We start from the raw sequence: 21,220 nt of genomic DNA on the forward strand, positions 1-21,220 counted from the left end.
AAAAAATAGGAAGAAACGAGAAAAAGTGAGGGAAAAAGCTGTAAATGGGGACGCTCGACGAGTACGAGAAGAACAGAGTTAGAGTTACGTTTTACGGACGTGTTAGCAGCCGACGGCTCTTTTGCCAACGAGATCGTCACGAGTCAACGATGAACAAGTGAGGTAAGAGTCAACAACACCGCCGTCAATAAAGTTTGATGAAAACCCTACCCATCCGAAATTTTTCACTCGTCACGATGATGTCGAGACGGTATTCGACGCCTTGTTTGCCGAATCGTACAGCTGAGGAAGATTCGGAAACGCTTCCGCGGATCATTCTGCCGCTTTCCTTATGGTGAAGTGTGTAGCATTGAAAAGATCATTGCGAGTCGAACGATTTTTAACGATTTCCCTGATTTTAAGTTTCAAGTGACGCGTTTCACGAGTGAGACATCGAAAAGTGAAGATGCTTGTTCGAACTTCTTACGAGATGGTTCGATGTATTTATGAAATTGTTGGTGCAAGCTATTCCGTTGTTTCACGGTTCTTCTTATGTATCCCTTTAATTAGATTCTAGAAAGAAATCTTGTTCAGAATCGTAGTATACTGAAAAGAAACACTGTTTTGGACCAGTGGATCCAAGTGGATCTCAGGATCACAGGTTGAAAACAAAACCTCGCTCTCTAACCTGTCTATCTGTTTTACAAAGTCCGCGAAATCCGTGAAATCCTTCTAAGGAAGAGAACAACTTGAACAAGGAAGCTATTAGCGCAAAGCGATGCGGTTTTGTTCGAACGAGCGCTAAAGCAGAGTTCGATATTCTCGAAGAAATTGGCCTGTAACCTGAACGGGGCGGGGACAGGGCAAACAGTTTTTCAACCGATCGTCCACACGGAATAGATCCACCTGTTAGGCAAACAGGGTGACCGCAAATCTGTAGCTCGAAAAGAGAGTCCACCTGTGGAGCGGTGTCTCGCGTGTCGAAAAATTTCCTTGCTGTTCCAACGGAAAGAGAAGCACGTGTTCAGGTAACCGCGCCCTCGGGGTCGCATTGTATCCTCGAAAATAGCGACAGACTGGTTTCCCTCTTTCTCGCTCTTTAAACCGCGCCGCCTCTTAATCCTGCGTTCGACAGAATCGGCAAGTCAAGTGTTCTATTCAGCTTCCAGCAACCGCGAGGGAAAATCTCGTCGAGTATTATTTCGTGACGCGTGCCGGTTACCTGCTTCAGGAAATTTCTATATGATTGTTAATTTTCGGTTCACCTGGTGATTCGTTTGAAAGAAAAATTTTTCACAGAATTTCAATTGTGAACATCGATTTGACATTTTCAGGAGATTAGGTGAAACCACGCCTGCGGTATTTAATCGTTTGATCAGTGAATTGACTACCAAAGTTTCTTCTTACGATTACGATAATACTTTGATTTGAATTTTAAAAACGTCAGTGAAAAATTCAGTTTATATTCATCGCGTTCATCGGAATATCGAATCTCTGTAAAAACTTCTGCTTGTTACGTTGATTAATCATCGGTACGTCATACGGCTTCCGACGAAGCTGATTGCAATACTTTGATCGTTAAAAACCTGTTGAAACGAACTGAAAATCTGAACAGTGATCGTTTTCTGGTGTTTCGTGACCATCCGACGCACAAAAATCTCTCAACAAAATCGTCGTCTTGAAATCTATTCTGTCGCGTTTCGATTTCGTTACGGGTAGTTCGCACTAGAGGTAGCGGTGGGGGACGTTGAGGGTAATATCAAGAAGAGTATTAATCACACGCGATCAAGTCGTAAGAGACGGATATCGCGAGCATATTTTACGCCGTCGTGTCACCGCAATCTTGGTTTTCTTTTCTTTTTATGTTAACGGGACAAAAGAAGGCCCCGCGTTCTATAATTGTATCGAAATTATTCGCGACGCAACGTGTTAGTATAAATCTGAACGAACGGGTTGAGGCGTTCAAGTCCCGATCGCGTTGACTCTCTCTCTCTCTCTCTCTTTCTCTCTCTGGCCGACGGGCGGCTGAAACGACGCGTTGGACACCTCGCTCTCGCGGTGTACATGTTCCTCCAGCTGGTCAAAGACGGGGTTGATTTATGACGGACCGCGGAGTAGGCGTGTGTATTAAAATGTGGAGAGAAGCACGAGCGATACCGAAGCGGGCCGACCTCTGGTTCAAAAGTAATTTCGTAATCCTTTGTGCTCGTCATTTCGATGATGGATCTTCGGTCTTAGCCAGGTGTGAAGTTTCCTTTCCTCTATTGTGCGATGTTGGAATGGAAATTTCTAGCTGGTTCTTTTAGGATTAGTTTGATTGGAAAGTTTAAAGTTTTTGTTTCTCATCGTCGTAATTTCGATCGTAATTTCGATCAACGAACGAGATCGCCAACGAAGAGGGTCTGAAAACACCGTTGGTTCGCGTACGTCGTCTCAGTCAGCTGGTGGGCTGCCCTGTAGAATTATTTAAAAGTCGGCCGGCTCGGCGAGCATTCAATTCGGAAGGTCGCGGCAAAAAGAGAAGGAGAGCGGCGAGTATCAGAGAGAGCATCGTGAATGAAATCGACGCGATCGATTCGTTACGCGGTTCCTGAGAGTAATACGTTCCGAGAACCAGGACAATGTGTCCTGAGAGGAGAAATAAAGGCTTCAGCCCCCAGGAGAAGACAATCGGACGGAGGCAGGGCTCGCGCGCGCACCGCAACGTCCCCTGGTACGCAGAGGCTGCGGTTCGGTTCGTATTCGGTAGATACCCCAGAGGTACTGCCTCCTCGGGGCCTTATAGGGGCCATTATCCGATGGTGGAATTTGAGATCTGGCCCTTTCAGCCGCGCGTCAAATTATCCCTGAGCACAATGCGCCTGTTGATTGATATCTTCAGTCGTAGCTGCTGTAACGTGGCCTGGCCCGCGTCGTTCGTTCGCCTCCTTTTCGGTCCTTTTCCTTCTCTTCCTCTTTTCCCTTTTTTTTTTCTTTTTTCGGAACCGTCCCGTGTGCAGCGGCTACGCACAAAAGCGACCGTCGAATATTTCTAGTCGTGGACCCACGCAGCCTTTCTACTTGATTTATTCGAAACTTCTTCTTGGCTTTCTTTACCCCGAGCCACTCCCGACGCGACATGAAACCAAACCGTTCTAGGGAACTCTCCCGATTACGCTCACGCGGACCCTCACCGACCAATTCGGACACGTTTCACTCGAGAAGCTAATTTCATCGAATCTGCGACAAAGTTGTAATTAAAGTTTGCATAATTGTTTGAATAATCTCGATTACGAATATCGCCAGGAATATCTATCGAACCAGGACGTCTTCGTACATCTTCCGAGACTATATTCCAGACTTTAGTCTGTTTCGAGGAAAATGTGACAGGTCCTGTTCTCGAAGAATGGTTAGAACGGTTCGTGAGTTGGGTATCCGTATCACCTGCAGAAACGTCTCGAAAACGACACTCTAATCGTCGGTAATTACGAATCGCCGAATTATGTAATTACTCGAGGCGCAGAGCTATCCATTTATCTCTTTGCTTAGCTCGTTTCAGCTGAAATTGTCGCAATTAACGTGAGTTGGAGCGTATTATTCCGGTTACCCTGTAGAAACTCGTACCTTTTCACGGGATTCTCGCACCCATTTACACTATTTTCTTCATCGTCAACGTTCTTTGTTTCACATCGTTTAATTTTTTAACGTTTCCACTTTTCTCCCTTCGATACCTGTCACTTTATATCGTGATTCGTGTATGTTGATAGTATTCCTACAAAATATTACTTGTTTATTCGTACAAATATTTCAGTCTTCCATTTAAACGGAAAAAAGGATCCGATGCTAATCACATGATGTAAATTACATTAATTGGTAAAAGGCAGTTGACATTTTTCGCTAGGCCTCATCCCCCAATATATATAATAGCTCCACGCGTGGGCCATTTTTCACAGTCGCCTTGCTCCTCACCGTTGGCATTCGAGAGCCGGTCGAAGGGACGTAGAACGGCCGGAAGCGAGTTTTCCGCGCCATCGCCGCCGCCAGCAGCGTCGTCGAGTGGATTTTTCTCGCTTTTCCACTGGCTGCCGGCGTTAGTAACGAGGTTACGCCTTAAGTATTTGCTCGTCGATTTCGCGACGATGGGGACTGACTGTCCTTCCGTCTGCCCTTTTACCCTCTGCTACGGGCGAGGGCTGCGAGGGCTTCGAAAAATTTACCACCAGGAAAAAAGCTCTACGTGACTTTTCCTCCACGCTCACCACCTCCCGTCACCCTGGCCCGACCCTCGCAGCGTGGGTCCTTTCATCTCGACGAATTTTCAGGCCAACTTTCACCACCCTTTTTCTCTTTTCTCCGCTTTTCGCCCATCCTTGTTCCGGCTAAGAGGAGAAAGATTTTTAGTTGACGAAAGGAAGATAGATGGAGAGAAAGAGATTGATAATCGACGGACGGGACACTTCGCTCCGAAAAGAACGCTGCGCCGTGTACGATCGGTGACCAGTATTGGACGAGAGTGAAACGGTGCTGCACTTTATTCGATTATTTAGTGGCGACCTAGAGGACGATTTCGCGGGGGGTCTAATGAGATCGAGTCTAATGGGATGCGTAGATAGGCCAACCGAAAAGTGATTTTCTCTCTGCAAATGTTATTATCGACTCGAGAGTAGAAAATTATTTCTCCGTTTCATTCTCCAAACGATCTTCTCTTTTCCTTCGCTCTATTTATCGCGATGTTTTCGTGTTCAGAGAAAATATTGTCGCAGACTCGTAGCTCGTGATACTTGGCGAACTCGTGTTTAACATTTTGCATCGTAAAATCGAGTCGAGGGGACAAATTATGCGGCTCGCATGAAACGTACGATCGAAATGATTACAATATAGTTTACTTGTTCGTGCAAATACTATTAAACGCAATTTGCATACTTGAAAATACTTGGAAGAAACGTTCGCGTCGGCTTTAACAAGCCTCACAGGATTTCATAACATTTCTTTAACTCGATTACTCGTTTTTGAACGAGTACGTACTCGTTCTAAATACATTCGTGACTGTGAATGCATTAATTTCGATCTGATTATGCAACTGTTTTTGGAACGGAATACGATCGCGATGTTATAGAATGAATCTTGTTTTGAATGAGAAGCGCCGCAGGCGAAAGGGCCCGATCGTTTACAGGTGTGTCGCGGTAGCATCATCCATTCTTCCCGTTCACCCCTTTCAAGAACACGTCGGTCGATATCTACGCTTGAAGTTTCACGAGGGTTACCGTTTCAGGTCATGCGTGGCGTATAAATATTGTGCATAAATAACGACACTTATTTATGGGAATTTTATGAAAATTGCACGTTAGAAGGGTTAGAACCTGGGACGGGGTGAGCTTGGAGAACCGTTAACTATCCGACGCTTCGATCACGGATTTTCTAGTTCGAATCGCTTTTCTGCCGCTATCAATTTTCCACCGGTTATCAACCAGTGAAATATTTTTCAAACACAGGGAGATGCCAATTTTTATTTAGAACCTTCCATAAGAATGAAACTCTTATTTATTCCACTCAAAGATGAAGATATTTTTTTACGTAAAAGAGTAGTAGTAGACAAGTAAATATTATGAATATAATTTGTTAGTATTTAGAGAAAGAAGAACGATGTATTTGGAATAGTCGTAATTGTACCAGAATGGAAATTATGAGTTGTCGCTAGTATGATAAGTATACGATAAAGTTGCTTTATGTGGGGTAGCGAGGGGTTAAATGGGTAAAGAAACCAAATGCGGTATAAAGTAGATAGCCGAAGGTAGACGAGCAGAATTCATTAATGGAGACGATAAACGAGTCGGGACCCGTGAGAAACGAAAGGATCATCGCCTTATGCTAATGGCCAAAGGAAAAACACCTTTGGTGCGTTTTCTCACGGGATGCTCTCGGTCTAAGGAATATTAATAGGCGCCCCACGACCCATCATTCTTCGACACGAGGAAATTTCCGCGTCGAAGGGTTAAGGGAGACGCTGCTGGACCATCTGTGTAGCTAAAGCTTTTGCAACCTTCGTTTTCTGACGAACCACCGTGCACGCGCTCCATTAGTATGCCCGCGTCAGTAGAACATACATATATATATATATGTGATCCGTGCGGTGGATCCGTCGTGGTAATATTTATTCTAAGGGGAGCAGGTAAAGGGTTGACGTGGACGGAATTTAGAAAAAAAGAGGATAGGACTCCCTCCCTTCCATCAGTGGAGCAAACAGTCGCGCCAACAGACTGGAACTCTCCCCGAACACTTTTTGCAGTTTACTTTTCATTCTGATGAGTTCTTAGAAAAATAGTTTGCCGAGAATATGTAATAATCTTATTCATTCGAGGTTAATAAAGGTGATTAGCGCCGATGATTACCGATTAGTGATGATAACAAGAACTTTCTCTCACAATTCGGTAATAATAAATACTCTGGATATTTCAAATCAAATCATAAATGTTTTGTTCATTTCAAGTTCGCTCGTGACTAATTCTGCAAAAAGTTAATTGATTAAAATTAATTGATCGTAAAATGTAGAAAAATATTTTAATCATACAAACGTATATAAAATTTACTGGTAATAATTGATCGTAATTAAGAAAATTAAGCACCGACGCTTGTATGTATACTTTTCTTATGCTACGGTAGCATAATCTGAAAAATGACTATATTTAAACGATAACAGTGGAAACGTCAGTTTGCGCTCATCTCCCAATTCAGGAGGCAGCTCGGTCGGAATTAGCCGGGTCGTTGGACGTCGTAGAACAAAATTGCATCGAAGAATCTGCTGGCCAGTGCCCTTTTCCCGAGGCCTGTTGCCCTCCCCCGTCGACATCATCCTCTCCTCGTCTTGATGCGATTATAATGAACGCTCGGTTTACCGTGGAGCCTGATAACCTAACCCCAAAGATGAAGAAAAAGAGAACGGAGGAGAAGACCGAGGCGAAGACCTGGTGAATGTTCGCAAGAAAGTTCGTGAGGAGCAAAAAGGAGTACGGAGTGGATGGAGCGAGTGGAGGGAGAGAGAGAGAAAGAGAGAGAGAGAGAGAGAGAGAGAGAGAGAGAGAGAGAGAGAGAGAGGGAAAGGAAGAAAATGGGGGGAAAAAAAGAATATGACGAAAAAGCAGAGAGAGAGAAAGAGTCAAGCAATAATATGGGAAGGCGGGGCTGGTTGGAATACGTAATGCGCTAAGAGCGAAGCCGAAGCGCGTCTTGAACGGAGCATGAAATTGGCTTTTCGGGCCAGGATCGATTTGCAACAAAAAAAAAAAGCTGTTTGTTGCTGGTTTGTTGCCGCCGTGATGCGAAAGATAGAAATCGTGCCTTACGGATGCACGCGCAGTGTTGCTAATTTGAATTCATCTCGCGCTACGCCCGGATCGTTGCCGGTCCACCTCGATTGTGCGTTAGGATATCTCGAAGATGTTGCGCGAGACGAATCGCGCTTCTTTCGGACGCGAAAACTGGCTCCGGCTAGGTCGCATGGTTTATGCCCCTGTTTGTTCCCGGGGAACTTGATTTCCAGACAGTTTCTCTCGCGAAGTTTCTCTCTGACACCGAGAAATGGTAAGGTCCCATTTCGAGAAATCTGTTTATTTAACCATTCCATAGAAAAGTTACAATATTATTTAACATCCGCCAGTGTTACGTGATATATGTATATATCGTAAACGATATTTCTCACGTTTAAAATCGTTCTCACGGTGTAACCAGGAGCTACCAATAAAATACGAGGGTCCACTGTGATAAGTAAATGAAGTGAAACGAACAAAATATGGGCACAGACATTTTCCAACTCGGCATATAACAGAGTATCGTACCGACGTTTATTGGGGCGCGCAACGTTTCGTAATAATCTCTTTCATTTTCTTCTTTTTTCAACTTTAACGGGCTTTCACTTGACGCACCGCTTGTCCCCGTGATTCGCGAGGTTTAGTCACGAAGTCCCGTATGATTGATACCCGGGCTCGAAATAATAATAATTATTATTAAGCGGGAGCTCACCGGTGAAACCGCACGCTCATTTCCTGTGTCTCGAAACGAGGACCCCAAATTATCGCTTCTCCGATGCAGGGTAAACATCCAGTGAGAATAAAAAAACAAAAAACGGGAAAAGGAGAAAGAAAAGATAAAAGCAGAGAGAAAGGGTGAAAAAAAGAGAGGAATGGTGGAACGTTTCGTGGTAAGTACGGTCGAAAAATACCGAAAAATCGTGGCCGATACCGTTTCACCGTCACTCGGTTGACCAACTTTTCGCGTATTTGCGGGCTGTTCCTTTTTTTTCCCCGCCCCTCCTTTCAACCTTGCCATTTTTTGGTACGTTTTGGTACGCGTCAGTGTCGAGTACACTTGTAATCCGAGAAACTCGTTGCAGCTCGTTCGAATACCGTTTCACGCGTAAAATGGAGATCGTGCAGTGAATTCTCTGCGGCCATCCCCGCCACCCATCGCCCCCTTGCTACGCGAAAGAATCGTGTTCGCTGTCCGCGATACGTCGTTGCTGATCGACGATTTTCATTGTTTGTTTCAGGTGTGCTACGCTCGGTCGGAAGTGTGCATGTTGCTTAAGTGGCGATTTCGGTAAGGATCATCTCGTGAAACGGCGGAAGTGTAGAATTTCACAGTGTGCACGGGGCGAGTTTACGACTGAATCGGTAACGCAATTTATTGAATATGTCTATTGTCACGGTGAAGCGATGACCATTGACAGTTTGATCAAAAATTCTTAACGAAATCGAATCTCGTTGCATAGATGTGATATAGATGTGGTACAAAAGAGCGATAGAATCAATTTCTTTTTTTTTTTTACAACTATCCAACTTCGAAAATGTCTTCCATCTAACATGATTTTCAATTACGTAAAAGTTTATAAATCCTGGTATCTGCTAACCATCAGCGATCCACGTTAAAAAGTTTCCCCATAAATTCATCACTGTCGCAGAAATGATATACGTACTGGCTGAGAAATCTCACGAAATTATCTCGTTCCACTTATCTATCATGGGATATCACCGAACAAATCTTTGCGGAGGAACCACGCCCAGTCCCCAAAAACCTTAAACAAACTAAAAAAGAAAAAAAAAACAAACTCTACTTATCTCCATTTACCTCACAACGCCAACCCTGAAATCTAAAAAAAATCGCTGCTCGACCTCCCGGGTAATAAAACTATCCGCAGCACTCGGTTCCACCTACCCTCTGGATACCGCGATTCGTAGGCACCATAATTACACGCGAGGCCCCTAATGATCAAACCCAGCTCTGCGTCAATCAAAAAACGAGAATAAAGGAATGCTCAGGAATGCTCTGCAACACTTTCCACCTAACTTCGCGAAAAGTAAAAGCAGATCTCTTCAAATATCGATAATGCTGTTACAAAAACGATCGAACGATGCTCGCAAAAAATATCCTTCTGCTCGATTAAACGAGTATCATTACGGTCGACTCGTCCAGAGAATATATATATATATATATATATATATATATATATATATATATATATATATATATATATATATATATATATATATATATATATATATATATATATATATATATATTATTGAAACATTTCGGATCTATGAAAGTAGAAGAAAGTTTTCGGAGGCAACGAAATGCATCGAGAGAAGAAAAAGGGTTCTGAGAGCGGACGTTTTCCACGCTTCGGCGGGTGGTTAGGTGGGTCCACGGTTACGTCATCGTGAGGGTCGGAAGGCGGCGAAGAAATCCAGCAAGACGATACAGCCCTGCCCTCGGCCTCGGCAGATAGGGTATAATCATGGCGAGTTTCGTATCTCTGGTGAGGGGCACACGGGAAGATGGGCCAACATCTGCCGCTGCGGGGAATCTCTGCCCATATGCTGGCCGCCGGTGCACGTATACACGCGCGCCACTCACACCGGCAAAAAGTGACATAGCTACACGCCGGGACGTCATGTAAATTCATTCGAAACACATGGCAGGGCCGAGCCGGCGTTCTTCTCGTGCGCGTAAAAGGGTTCTCCACCGCGGAGGAATCCGAGGAGCGCCGCACGGGGGGCTCGGTAGAAAATAAAAAAGCCGAACGATAACTTCGACTTTTAGACAAGGACCTCCTGTTCTACCACCCCCCCCCCCCCCCTCCCTCTCACTCTCTCTCTCTCTCTCTCTCTCTCCGTTTCGAGGGACCACCGGCTCGAATGAGTCCACCGGTTCGCCGTTTCTTCTTTCTTTAATCGCCTCGATGATCTGATGTTCAGCGTATCTGATGCCTTAAAATTTTGGGCTTGGGGAAGTTTTCTGGGTTGATAGCTTTTTTTTCGTCTGCGATAGATCTTGAACTGGTGGCTATTCGGTTCTAAATTGGACTAATAATTGATGGTAAATGGGGGAACAAGGTGGTTTTGTATCCCATATAGATCTTAACTCTGTCTACATTGATGGGGGAGAAAGAAAAGTGAAGAAACTCGATTTCTTTTTTTGCGACGATCCGATCTCCGTTTCGGCTGATCGATCTCGAAATGGTAGCTATTGAATTGAAGTAGGATAATTGATGATAAATGAAAGGTGATTTCGTGTCTCGTGATCTTAACCGTTGATCCTCAAATGTGGGGATAGGATACAGGATGTGAATAAAAATTGTACAAATTTTAGTATAAAAACTATAGAACGGTAAATACGAAAAGATTACCATATTTATCAGGTCGCGTCAGTCGTAAAGGGGTTGCATATTTATCTCGGGTTTAATGTTAAATCGTCAATTAATGTACGTTCTTTTTTAGCTAATCGTTAAATAATATTCCTTCTGTATTTTAATGAACAACTATTAATCAGCAACTTTTCCTGTTGCAAAAGTGGAATTCGTTTTTCATTAGCGACTCGGAGCATCTCGCAAGAAGCTAACGAGCGTAAAGAATAAGTAACTTATACGAAAACATTTAATTGGACCAAAGTAGCGACGCGCATAATTTCGTTGGTCGTTGAATGTTAACAAAATTCGAGCACTATCGCAAATGAAATATTACGGGATCAAGAGCGTTGCTTAAACGTCTCGCGCGTCTTTATAACAATATTATCGTTGCTGGTATATACCATCCTCGGTTACATTTAATTACACACGTATAAGCATAAAACAATTAATAGCAACTATTTAATGCGATACTATCGAGGGACGCATCGGAATGAAATTTCCTTAAATGACCCATCAGAAACTCTAACGAGGTATTACCGTCTAGCTGGATATTCTCCTTAATGAATCTCTGATCTCGTCGTTCCGCGAAGATGGAAAAAAAAAATTCTAATAAAAAGTTCGCATCGCAGAAAGCAAAAGCGAGAAGGGGTGGGATGAGGGAGAGGAAAAGAATGAAATACGGCGCCTTGAAATAACAGGGCGTTCGAGTAACGAGTGTTCCCTTCGTCTAACGAGGGTTCCGAAGAAATCGTTAACAGGGTAATTCTCGCGTTCCACGGCTAATTACACGCCGAAACCATGAAATTCCACCGGTCTTCATTCATTATGCTGACACGAAGGCAATAATGGATCGTCTTTTGTTTTCGATTCGTCAAGTTCAACCGGGATCCTTTCGATTTAGCTGGCAGATAAACTCGTGTTGGTTCGTTAGAATCTTATATAGTTTATGAAATAAAGACAACTCCGAATTTCATTCTTGCAACTACTTGCAGCCAGAAAACGAATGAACGAACGAATTCCAGGAAAAATAACGAGGAGAGAACTGGTAGTGTGCAACGAGTCAAACCGTGTGGTAGGAAAGCGCGTCTGGGCGACGCGAAAAAGAGGAGTGCACGCAGAGTCGCGCGAACGGGGGAGCTGAGAGAAAAAAGTGGAGACGGGGAAATAGGAGCAAGCTGGCCGCGCGGAATTGCAGAACTGGCTTTAATTAAAGTCATCAAGCTAGTTGACCAATTATCATTAATTATGGAGGTTGGTTGGTCGCTCACACGAGAGCCTGTCGAGCAGTCGCGGTGAGTCGCCTAGCGAGTACGTTCGGGCTGCACGTTCGCGTGCACGGCGTCAATTTGAAAAGGGTAGCGGTGGAAGGGTGTACGGGAGAGAGAAGCAAAAAAAAAAAAAAGAAAAAAAAAGAAAAAGGTAAAACAAAGAAAGTTAACGCATCGTGGCAGTATGAGCGGAGCGGGAAAGAGGGATACACACGGTCCGTCGTTCCCCGTGATGTATTTTCATCGACGGTGCGTTTCTTCGTCATCTGTCTTCTATAGATATATAGCGCAGGAGCGCTACCGTGCCCCGTTCCGTGCTCCGTTTCGTGCTGATTTAAGACGGCCAGTCCAATTTCAGATCGCTTGCGAAACGATTTTCACCGCTAATTAAAGGCGCGTTAATTAAAAAAGTACAGCCCCTGGTTTCATGCTCGAATCGGTTGTTGATCGCTTATATAAATCGTTGGATCGTTAGCTGGCCTTCTTGTTCGCGGGCGAAAATACCTTTTTGCGGCCCGTAAACCAACCGTTTCACTTGTTTCATCTGATCGCGAAGAGTGAATGCCGTTAGAGAGGGCGGATCTCGAGGAATCCGACGATTGTTCGGGGTTGAGGTCGAGGAACCGACCGCGGTAGATGAATTTTACGAGAATTTCGAAAGGCACACGGGGGACACGCGCGTAAAGAGAATTTCGCTGTCGCTATAAAGACGACGATTTACGTTCGACGTCATCGTCGTAAAACCGGGCCCGATGACTCGACGAGCCCGGTCTTCTGTCTCGATGCCGTGATCTACGCTACCCCCGGATAATTCCTGCCGATGGAAATATGTATCATCGAGGAGTGCGTTAATTTAAGCGTTCCCATCTACTTGGAAATTAATTTCCAAGAATTGCAGTCTATCTCGTTGGCATTTTTCATTTCTCCACGCTGCTAGTTTAAATTAGTTATACCGAAGTTGTATACTTTGAAATCTCGTCAGAATTGTCAAGTGGTTTTGACTGTTGCATATTAAAAAGTACAAGAGATAAAATGTTAATTGTATCTTTTAATCTTGATTACTTCAGATCGCGTTTAACAGTTCTTCCAGTTCTGTTAGAAATGAAAGTCGTCGGTCGAAATAGTCCGGGCATTAAGTAATAACTATAGCCGCGAAGAAGTAGTTGTAAAATAGTGCGAGGTGAAGTTCCCTTTCCCGATAGTATCGTATCGCTTATCAACGCCTCTAGCACCTTCTACGGTTCTAACAAATGGACTTAAATACCCGGACATAGTCGTGTCTAGTCTTTAACCTGTACACGGTGCTGGCATAAAGTACCAATTTAGGTTTTCCGCACGAGTCGCTAAACGAAATATGTACATTTACCAACGATATCGACCACTCCTCGACAATCGTAAACTCCGCTTAACGAGACATACTTGTGTGACGTGAAACCTTGCTTCGTTTCATCCTTGTGCGTTTGAGCAGTGCGAGCGGTTTGTTTCGCTTCCGTGCTTATTGTTCTACGACTGCGCAGGGTCAATTGCGCGTTGGTAACGATTCTGGAATTTTAATAATTCGCGTCGCAGTTACTTATCGCGCTGCTCGAATACACGAGGCTGAAACGAAGCAAGATTCCGTTTCAAAAATAAGTCTTGTTAAGCGAAGTTTACGATCATCCGCAGAGAACAGTTGCGTCGCGACTCGAGGAGAGCTTTGTCTTTCGAGACTCGCATTGAGTGCACGCGGCAATGAATAATTCCGAGCGTAGTTGTATAAATAAATATTTTATCCTCGCGAAACGGCTAAGATTAGAACCACACCACCGAGCAGTTCCTCAAAGTAGCGCGATGCGACTATTCTCGAACGGTATAATGAATAATTAAAAGAAACCTACTAGGTTCCAGTAGGCTGTAGACCGTAGTCCGCTAAACGCGATAAAACGATGCTAGTAGCAAGAATTAAAAGCGAGAAGAGTAACAGTAAATTCTGAAAAAGAACATTGGACCGCAGCCCGCCGCTAATCTTCTCTCGCACCCCATAATTAATTACGCGTTATCTGGAACGGTGTTTCTTAACAGGACAATGGTGAGACACCCCTCGATAATGGGCCAGATAGCTTGTCCTTATTAGGAAAAATGTAAGGTTCAGCCGCGTGTTTACGAGCCTCGCGCCGTGCCAGAACCCGCCGCGGCCATATTTCTCTTCTCGTGAAATTTAACGAACCCCCCGGCGCAATGGGACACCATTAAAAAATTCCTGGCCGTCGTGTGGCACCGTGCGGCACCGTGCGGCACCGTGCACGCGTAACCAACCCGTTCGAAACACCCCGGGAATGATAACGTTACGATTCCATTGTCTTGTTCACGAATTTTGTTAATAAGAGTTACTTTATCGAGCCAACTTTCAACTGTTCCAACGATATAAAAACGATTACGTCGGTGGGCTCTCTCGATCTGAACCGAGTACGCGCAGTTTCGCAACACGGCCGGACGTGTTGACGTTTCAATTATTCAAGAAAGAGTTTCGGAACTCGAAAATGCATTTCGTGCACGTAACGAACTTAAATAGACCATCATCAGATGAATAATTGCCAAGGAAGCGGCTGAATCGCGTTTAAGGCTAATTCAGGCTGGATATAAACGATTACCTTTCTGTAGCACTGTTTTGTTTGTGTTTCGGTATTTTTTAGCGACTTTTTACACCGTAACCGTTACTCTAAATCCGTGTCGTCAAACGGCCGTGTTACAATACTGCTGGGGTACGATCGTGGCCGGATGGTAGGATCGAAGGGAAAGGGGTGGGGGTAGCGCGCATAATTAAGCAGTTCTCGCGGGCGAATCTCAGGGACACGCGGTGACGTCTCTATCCCCGCGAGCGAGCGGCTCGCCTCATATCGCGTTCGGCGTTTACTCGGATTTACATCGCGCATACATATGTATGGAAGAAACTACGATTTGTATCGTCACGTTGGCCAATTAAGGGGCCGGGGTCGTTAACGAAGAGAATAATTAGAAGCGTCGTCCACCGCGGTTTCGACTTTGTTTTTCTCTTTCGCCCCGTTTTCGCTTCTTTGCTTCTTTCTCGGTCGCGTCGCCGCGGGCCACGGCTGAAGAAAAACGAACGGTACGCGTAGCTCTGCATCCCATAGGTGGTGGAAGGACGCCGGGGAATTAATACGTCTGCCGGACGTATATTTGCATTCGAAATGCTTGTATATGAAATGGACGTGCCCCGAGGCGGGCAATGGAATGCTCGAGAAAACGGGCAATTAAAAAAGGGTTATTGGATAGATTCCTTTCCGCGGGACCACCCAGATCATATCCGTCTATCCACGTCCTCCTCCGTTTCTGGCATCGCTTGTATGCGTAAGTCTGAAAGAACGGATTTTCGAATCCAGAATAGTAGAATTCGTATCGATCAAGTTTTAGCGAATAAATGATACAAAATTTCCGTTTATACATTGAAAACTTTATCACGGAAATCATATTTAATTAGTTGGGTAAAGTATCAAAGTGTATGGCTTGAATTTACGATGCTGCAGGGAAGTGTTCTTCTATCTCAGAGCTGGTTTACGAGTTGTTTCTTTTCATTCCGATTGCTACACTTCGTCGAAAAGGCATTGTAATTAATTATGGACCCGGTTGAAGTGTTTTGCAATCTGATCAAGATTATCTTAATCCAACGCAGTTTGATCTCATAAAATGTGAAAACGTTGTAAACGTTAGAATTTCAATTGGACATTTGTTCGTTTTATCGATTGGAATGATAATCGAACTTATTTTAAAGTTGATTAGAAACTCTTCTGACGATTGCGCGTAAAAAGTTTGGAGAATGAAAACGAAAACCGAATATACACAGTAATTTATTTGGTAGTAAGAGTCTGTGCAAATCTAATCGAATTAAAAGAACCGTCGTATATTTTATGTGCACGAGGCGAACCGAGCTAACGTAATCGTCTAAAAAACGTTGGAAAAACATCGTGACAAATCGAAGACAGCGTCGAGTGAATACTAAACAAGTCGATCGGTTCGCGCGTCATCGGATAAATGATGGCAAAAAGACAATCATGCCCGCTTGTCGATCAACGATCAATTACAACCGTGGATCGACGCCCTTATCGGCGATCACGGAAAATTACCGGCCATTAATTCTCACCTTGAAATCCGCGATCAGCTGCACCGGCGCAGAATAATATCGCGATACGATAGATTCTCCTTCGAGAATGCTCTCTCAGCCGAGTCGACCTCTCGAAATAGTGAAATAACATCGATCGGGTTCTCAGAAACACGCTGTTTAAAAGTGTTCAAACTTTTGATACTATCGTTCCCCAATTCTATCTAATCGTCTAATTTTATAATCAACAACATTTCTCAAGATATCTTCTTCATTTTTACTCTTTGATTGGAATAGATGAGTGATTGAAAACTTTTGCACACCAGTGTACGCACGCGTACACGATGCAATTAATCGTCTCGATGGTAGATTCGCGGTACCAGTAGCACCGTGGATCGGAATTGTTGTTTTCACCAGTACGGTGCAGATTTTTTCCCCCTCGTCGGAAACACGCTCTCGAATTAATGGTGATAGTAAAGAGAAAAAGAGAGAGAGAGAGAGAGAGATACAGGAGTGGCGATGGTGGCGGTAGACGGGGTGGAAATCAAGCGAGGGGAAAAAGTTTGATAAACCGCGCCTCTGTGGTGGCGATCTATTTTTTCCCCCGCTACCATCTCTTCGCGAACCGGCTGGTTGATGTTTGCCCTGAAAATCGTTTCGTTGGTCGCCAAACAGAACGTTGGCGCGTGAATCGTATAAAAATATATTCCGGTTGACCGATCGTTGTTTTTTTCCAGAAATCGCGCGCGCGCGCCAATAAAGAGCAGCAGCGGGAACGAAAAGGGGAGAGGAAATAGAGAAAGAGCGACGCAGAAGCGCGAGGGGCGAAAAAACAAAAGGGAAAAATATGCGAACACCGACAGGATTTTTCAGAGGCTGTAAAAAACACGTGTTTGCACGGGGTGCCGCGGTTGGGCCCCCGATCAGATGGCTACAGGGCTGATTTGCATGCGACCTTTGCCTCCAGGTGTTCTAGGATTTGCATACGAAAGGGTGGCGCTCACAGATTTCTCTCCTTTCTCTTTCTCTTTCTGTTTCTGATCCATCGTTTCATTTCCCTCCGCAGCCTCTGTGTTCAACCCCTGCCCTCTGCGCGTTTATGGGTTACCAGCACAGCGTGTCGCGTCGTTAACTTGCCGTTAAATTTTCGTTAACGCCGCTCTTTACGCCGGTGTACGTTCGCAGAATGAAAAGGTTAGCACGTTAGTTAGTTAGCGTTGGTTTCGAATGAACTCGGGCTTGATCGTTGCTACTTGTTCGGGTACTTGTTAACTCTATTTTCTTCTATTCTTCAATAAGGGAAAGATGTTCAATTTCACGGGATTATATATGGAAATAAACGCGGGAAACGTGCGCGATTAAAGAAAATTATGTAATCGAAAAATTTCACTTAAACAACGCTTGAAAACGGTTGGTCTAGCGTTGTCTAGCATTCCTGCAGTCGCGCCGAACGAAGGAAACGCGTGCGTGAATTTCGCGTGTGGCTCGCGAGCGGAATAAGGGTCCAGTGAATGAAAGGCCATTATAAATTCAATCACGCGTAGACCGGGCTACAAACGAACAAACCGAAAAGAGTCCCGTGCAATTATTTCTGATTGCAGATCGATATCGTGCGCTATCGTCATTTCCACGCGAGCCATTGATTTATTCGCCGCGTTTCGCGGACGTGAATTCTGTTTATCGAACGAGAGATTATCCGTCTGTCATCGTAGCGGAAACTTTGATCGTATTAACGTTTCGGTATTGTACTACTGCGCGAATGTGAAACATGTGAAAAATAGAGAAGTGACTCTCCAGCTATAAACTGATCAAGATTCATGTAAGTTGTAAATTATCGCGAAATATTTCATTGTTTGGAACCAGAAAGCACAAAAACGTGGATTTCTTCCACATGACGGCCAGAATTCTGCTGCCCCCATTGGAAAGTAAGATTGCGATAAAGATGGCCTCTCTCTCTCTCTCTCACAGGTAACTGAATAGTTTTTCTTCTAAAATTTCATGTCTTCTTCGTCGTAAACTTTTTCGAAGTAGTCAAACGACATTGCTTCACCTTGTTTACCGCCTACTTATTTCTTCATCGAAGCGTTCATTTCTTGGAATATAGGATCGGCAATTCTTTTTTTCATTCCCGATGCTCGTCACGAGTGCGATTGCACGGTGCCAGAAATAATGATAGCCTAGTCACTGGGACGGCTGGTTAGTTTTTCTCGAGAGTGTCGTTCGTTTCTGGATCGAGACGATTCTGTTCTGCGAAATACACGCATTAATCACGTACTCTGTTGCTCTGTTTTCGTATCATTCTCGCATGCCTTCTAATTCTCTTTTCGCCCGGTGTTTACCATTAGTTGCATTAAAAAATTCCATGCTGATATTTACAATTTGTTTCAATACCTATTAAATGTTTTTTCGAATCTAATTATTTTGTAGAAATACGAAATATTTTACAGATACGCGTACATATTTTTAGTTGCAACGTACGAGTGGGGTAATTTAGTTCAGCAGTCCAGCAAAGATTATTGTAACACTTTAGAATAAATTATTCTGTTTGAGCAAAGTCTGAGTCAATACTGACTCGCACTACTTGCAGTCTGGACTCTTGAAAATAGTAAAGACGAGTGCCACTCCACCAGTATATCTCCAATACGTATCTCCGTTTTAACAATGAAAAAAATTGCTTTTTCCTCCAACACCATCGATTTAACTTACCAAAGATCAAGCGAACAATTCGAAACAATAAACCTTTACAGAGGCAAACTCCTGTTCCCTTAAGCGGAACAAGAGTTCGTCTTAAGACAAACAGACGCAACTAGCAGCAGCGTGCACTGTCGTCGCACAAACTATCCAACGTAAAATTAGTAACAGTAAGTGCTGTGAAATGCAAATGAACTCTGGTGCAATCAACGAGCACATTTTTCCAGCGGTTAGCCCGATACTTGAGGTCTCTCGCACGCAGTACGGTATTCGTACGCGTCTCATGATTTTTCTCGTCTCTCCTGTGCCCGACCCCCTCCGTTCCGTTCCCAGCTAATCACTTAATCTGCCCCCGGAACCTCCTCGGTGTCATTGCGCCTACGCCGTGCGTGTATACGCGTACGTGTGCCGCGATGATGAAGGAGAGGGCCGGTCGGCAGCCATCTTGGCTGACGTCAGCTCATGCCGAGCACGCAACCGCGAAACGCCGACTTCCTCGTTGCGATAGCGCCTTACTTTTCTTTTTTTCTTTTTTTTTTTTTCTTTTTGTTACTCTCTCCCTCCCCCTCTCTTTCTCTCTCTCTTTCCGACCCTCGCTGTTCCGCCTCTACTTTTACGTCCCCTCCGCGTGTGTATACGTGCACGCGTTTAGGCTGCGAAACCAAGTGAAACACACCCCTCCCGCGACGTCTAAAATGGCGGAATTTAATGGACAAACGCTCGACCGCTATTCGCCGCTCGCTATGAAAATTAAGGTAGGCGGCGGCGGTGATTCTTATCGCGGTTGTTCGGTTTCCACGCTGCGGAAACGATGAGAAAATCGGCCGCTCTCCGCACATCACGAAGTTAACGATGGAAGTTGGTAGCTCGGATATTCTCGGGCATCCAGTTCTTAGTTTTATTTTTTTTGCTCTCATTTCTCTCCCTCTCTCTCTCTCTCTCTCTCTCTCTTTCTCCGTCTCTAGCTCTAGCGGAGAGGATTCTAGAATTTTTACAGTATTGAAAATTGATGCGTCGGATGTAGCGCCGGTGACCAGTTTTTCCTGCTATACAAGTTTTAAATTGCACGCGTGGAATTTCAGTGCAACTCCGTAATTGCAGGCTAATTATTTAGCCTCCGATGAGAAAAGGGAAGAAGGAGGCAGTATTAATTAAAAAGAACTGGACGAGGGGAAATAAAATCGCGAAAGCGTCTTCGCGGATTCAATGAACTTGGTGTCGTTCGACGATCGTTCGATTGGTACTGCGTAGAACCAGTTTTAAAAGTGGCAGGAAGGACGAAAGGGGTGAACGGGAGTAAAAAGGACGAGCCGTAGCGGACGCTGTCGTTGGCTGCGATAGAAATTTTCTTTTTTGCGGGAACATTACGATTTATTATGGCGCCTGCTGTACGTCACCGATCGAAAACCTGCCTCCGGCAAAAAACGGTCGAAAAACGAGATCGATGACTGGCCGCGTCTCGCTAATCCAGTGCCAGTCCGCGTTTCCTTTTCTTCTTCCGGATGATCACGCCAGACGAGTGGCCGGTTAACGCGCGAAACGGAACGGGTAAACCGTTCTGGACGTTTCTAAACGTCCTCGTCTCCCGGTGAATATTAACTTTTTGCCGAACCGTGAGATTCGAGTCAGTAGTCACGAATGCGGTGAAACGATTCCGAGGGAGCGTGCTCGTTTCTTACCGGTTTCCTTTCCCGACGTTTTATCAGAAATCGAACCCTTGCTGCTTCTCGCAGTTTTTTTACGTTCCTTCAAAACTATCCTCGACAGTTTTTAACGAAATCGCGATTAAGTTTAAAATTAGTTCTGAAATGCAAAACTGAAACTTGTACAGTAAAAACATCTGTGAAGGGATAAAGGAAGATACTGTTGGTATTCGCGGTATTCATTTGAAATTGAATGGAAAAATGCACGGAGATTTGATATAATTAAATCTAGGGTATAAAATATTATTTAGATAGCGGATCATAATCAATCATTTTCAACGATTTCGTGTAAAATAATTATTCTCTCCAACTATTAAACGAAATTTTATATAATAATAAATTGCATACTCTCGTAAATTCAATTTCTATTATAAAACTTGGATCGAACGTAGCAATTATTTGATCATTTTAAGTACCAATAAAAATGAGCAGCGTTTCATCGGTATATTTCTTAATTTCCACCGTGATTTAGAAGAAGCTGTTACCGGAGCTTAAAGATTTGTACGCTGCGTTCGAATTGCTATTATCACTCTGTCATACCCTACGAAGGGATTACGGACGCTGACTGTTACTTGTCTACTTTATTGCCTAGCGGGCCACCGTGTTAGCAGTATAATATGCTAATAAGGGGATCCTAGCTTCCCTCCGTAACGGCGGATCACGATATCCTGTTTACGAGAACCCACCCCATGCGTCCCCCTCGAGTTCGCGAAAACGTTACGAGGATCTTAGGAAGGCTCGTATGAGAAATGGTTCGTACGATTCGTCTAATCGCGACAAGCATCGATTACAGGAGACAAAGTCGAAGGTGAACGAGTTAAGG

At 44.3% G+C, this 21,220-nt stretch overlaps 1 protein-coding gene and 1 long non-coding RNA gene across 2 annotated transcripts in view; one reads left to right on the forward strand and one right to left on the reverse strand.

The window, feature by feature from the left end:
* Mesr6 (misexpression suppressor of ras 6) overlaps positions 1-21,220 on the reverse strand; it is a 906,227-nt gene that overhangs the window by 207,192 nt on the left and 677,815 nt on the right. The window lies entirely within an intron of this gene.
* Positions 36-8,633, forward strand: LOC143423325 (uncharacterized). The gene is made up of 2 exons (XR_013101814.1): positions 36-162; positions 8,501-8,633. It is a non-coding gene; the product is annotated as an uncharacterized LOC143423325 (long non-coding RNA).

Source organism: Xylocopa sonorina, chromosome 4 (genome assembly GCF_050948175.1).
Source record: "Xylocopa sonorina isolate GNS202 chromosome 4, iyXylSono1_principal, whole genome shotgun sequence".
NCBI classification, from domain to species: Eukaryota; Metazoa; Arthropoda; class Insecta; order Hymenoptera; family Apidae; genus Xylocopa; species Xylocopa sonorina.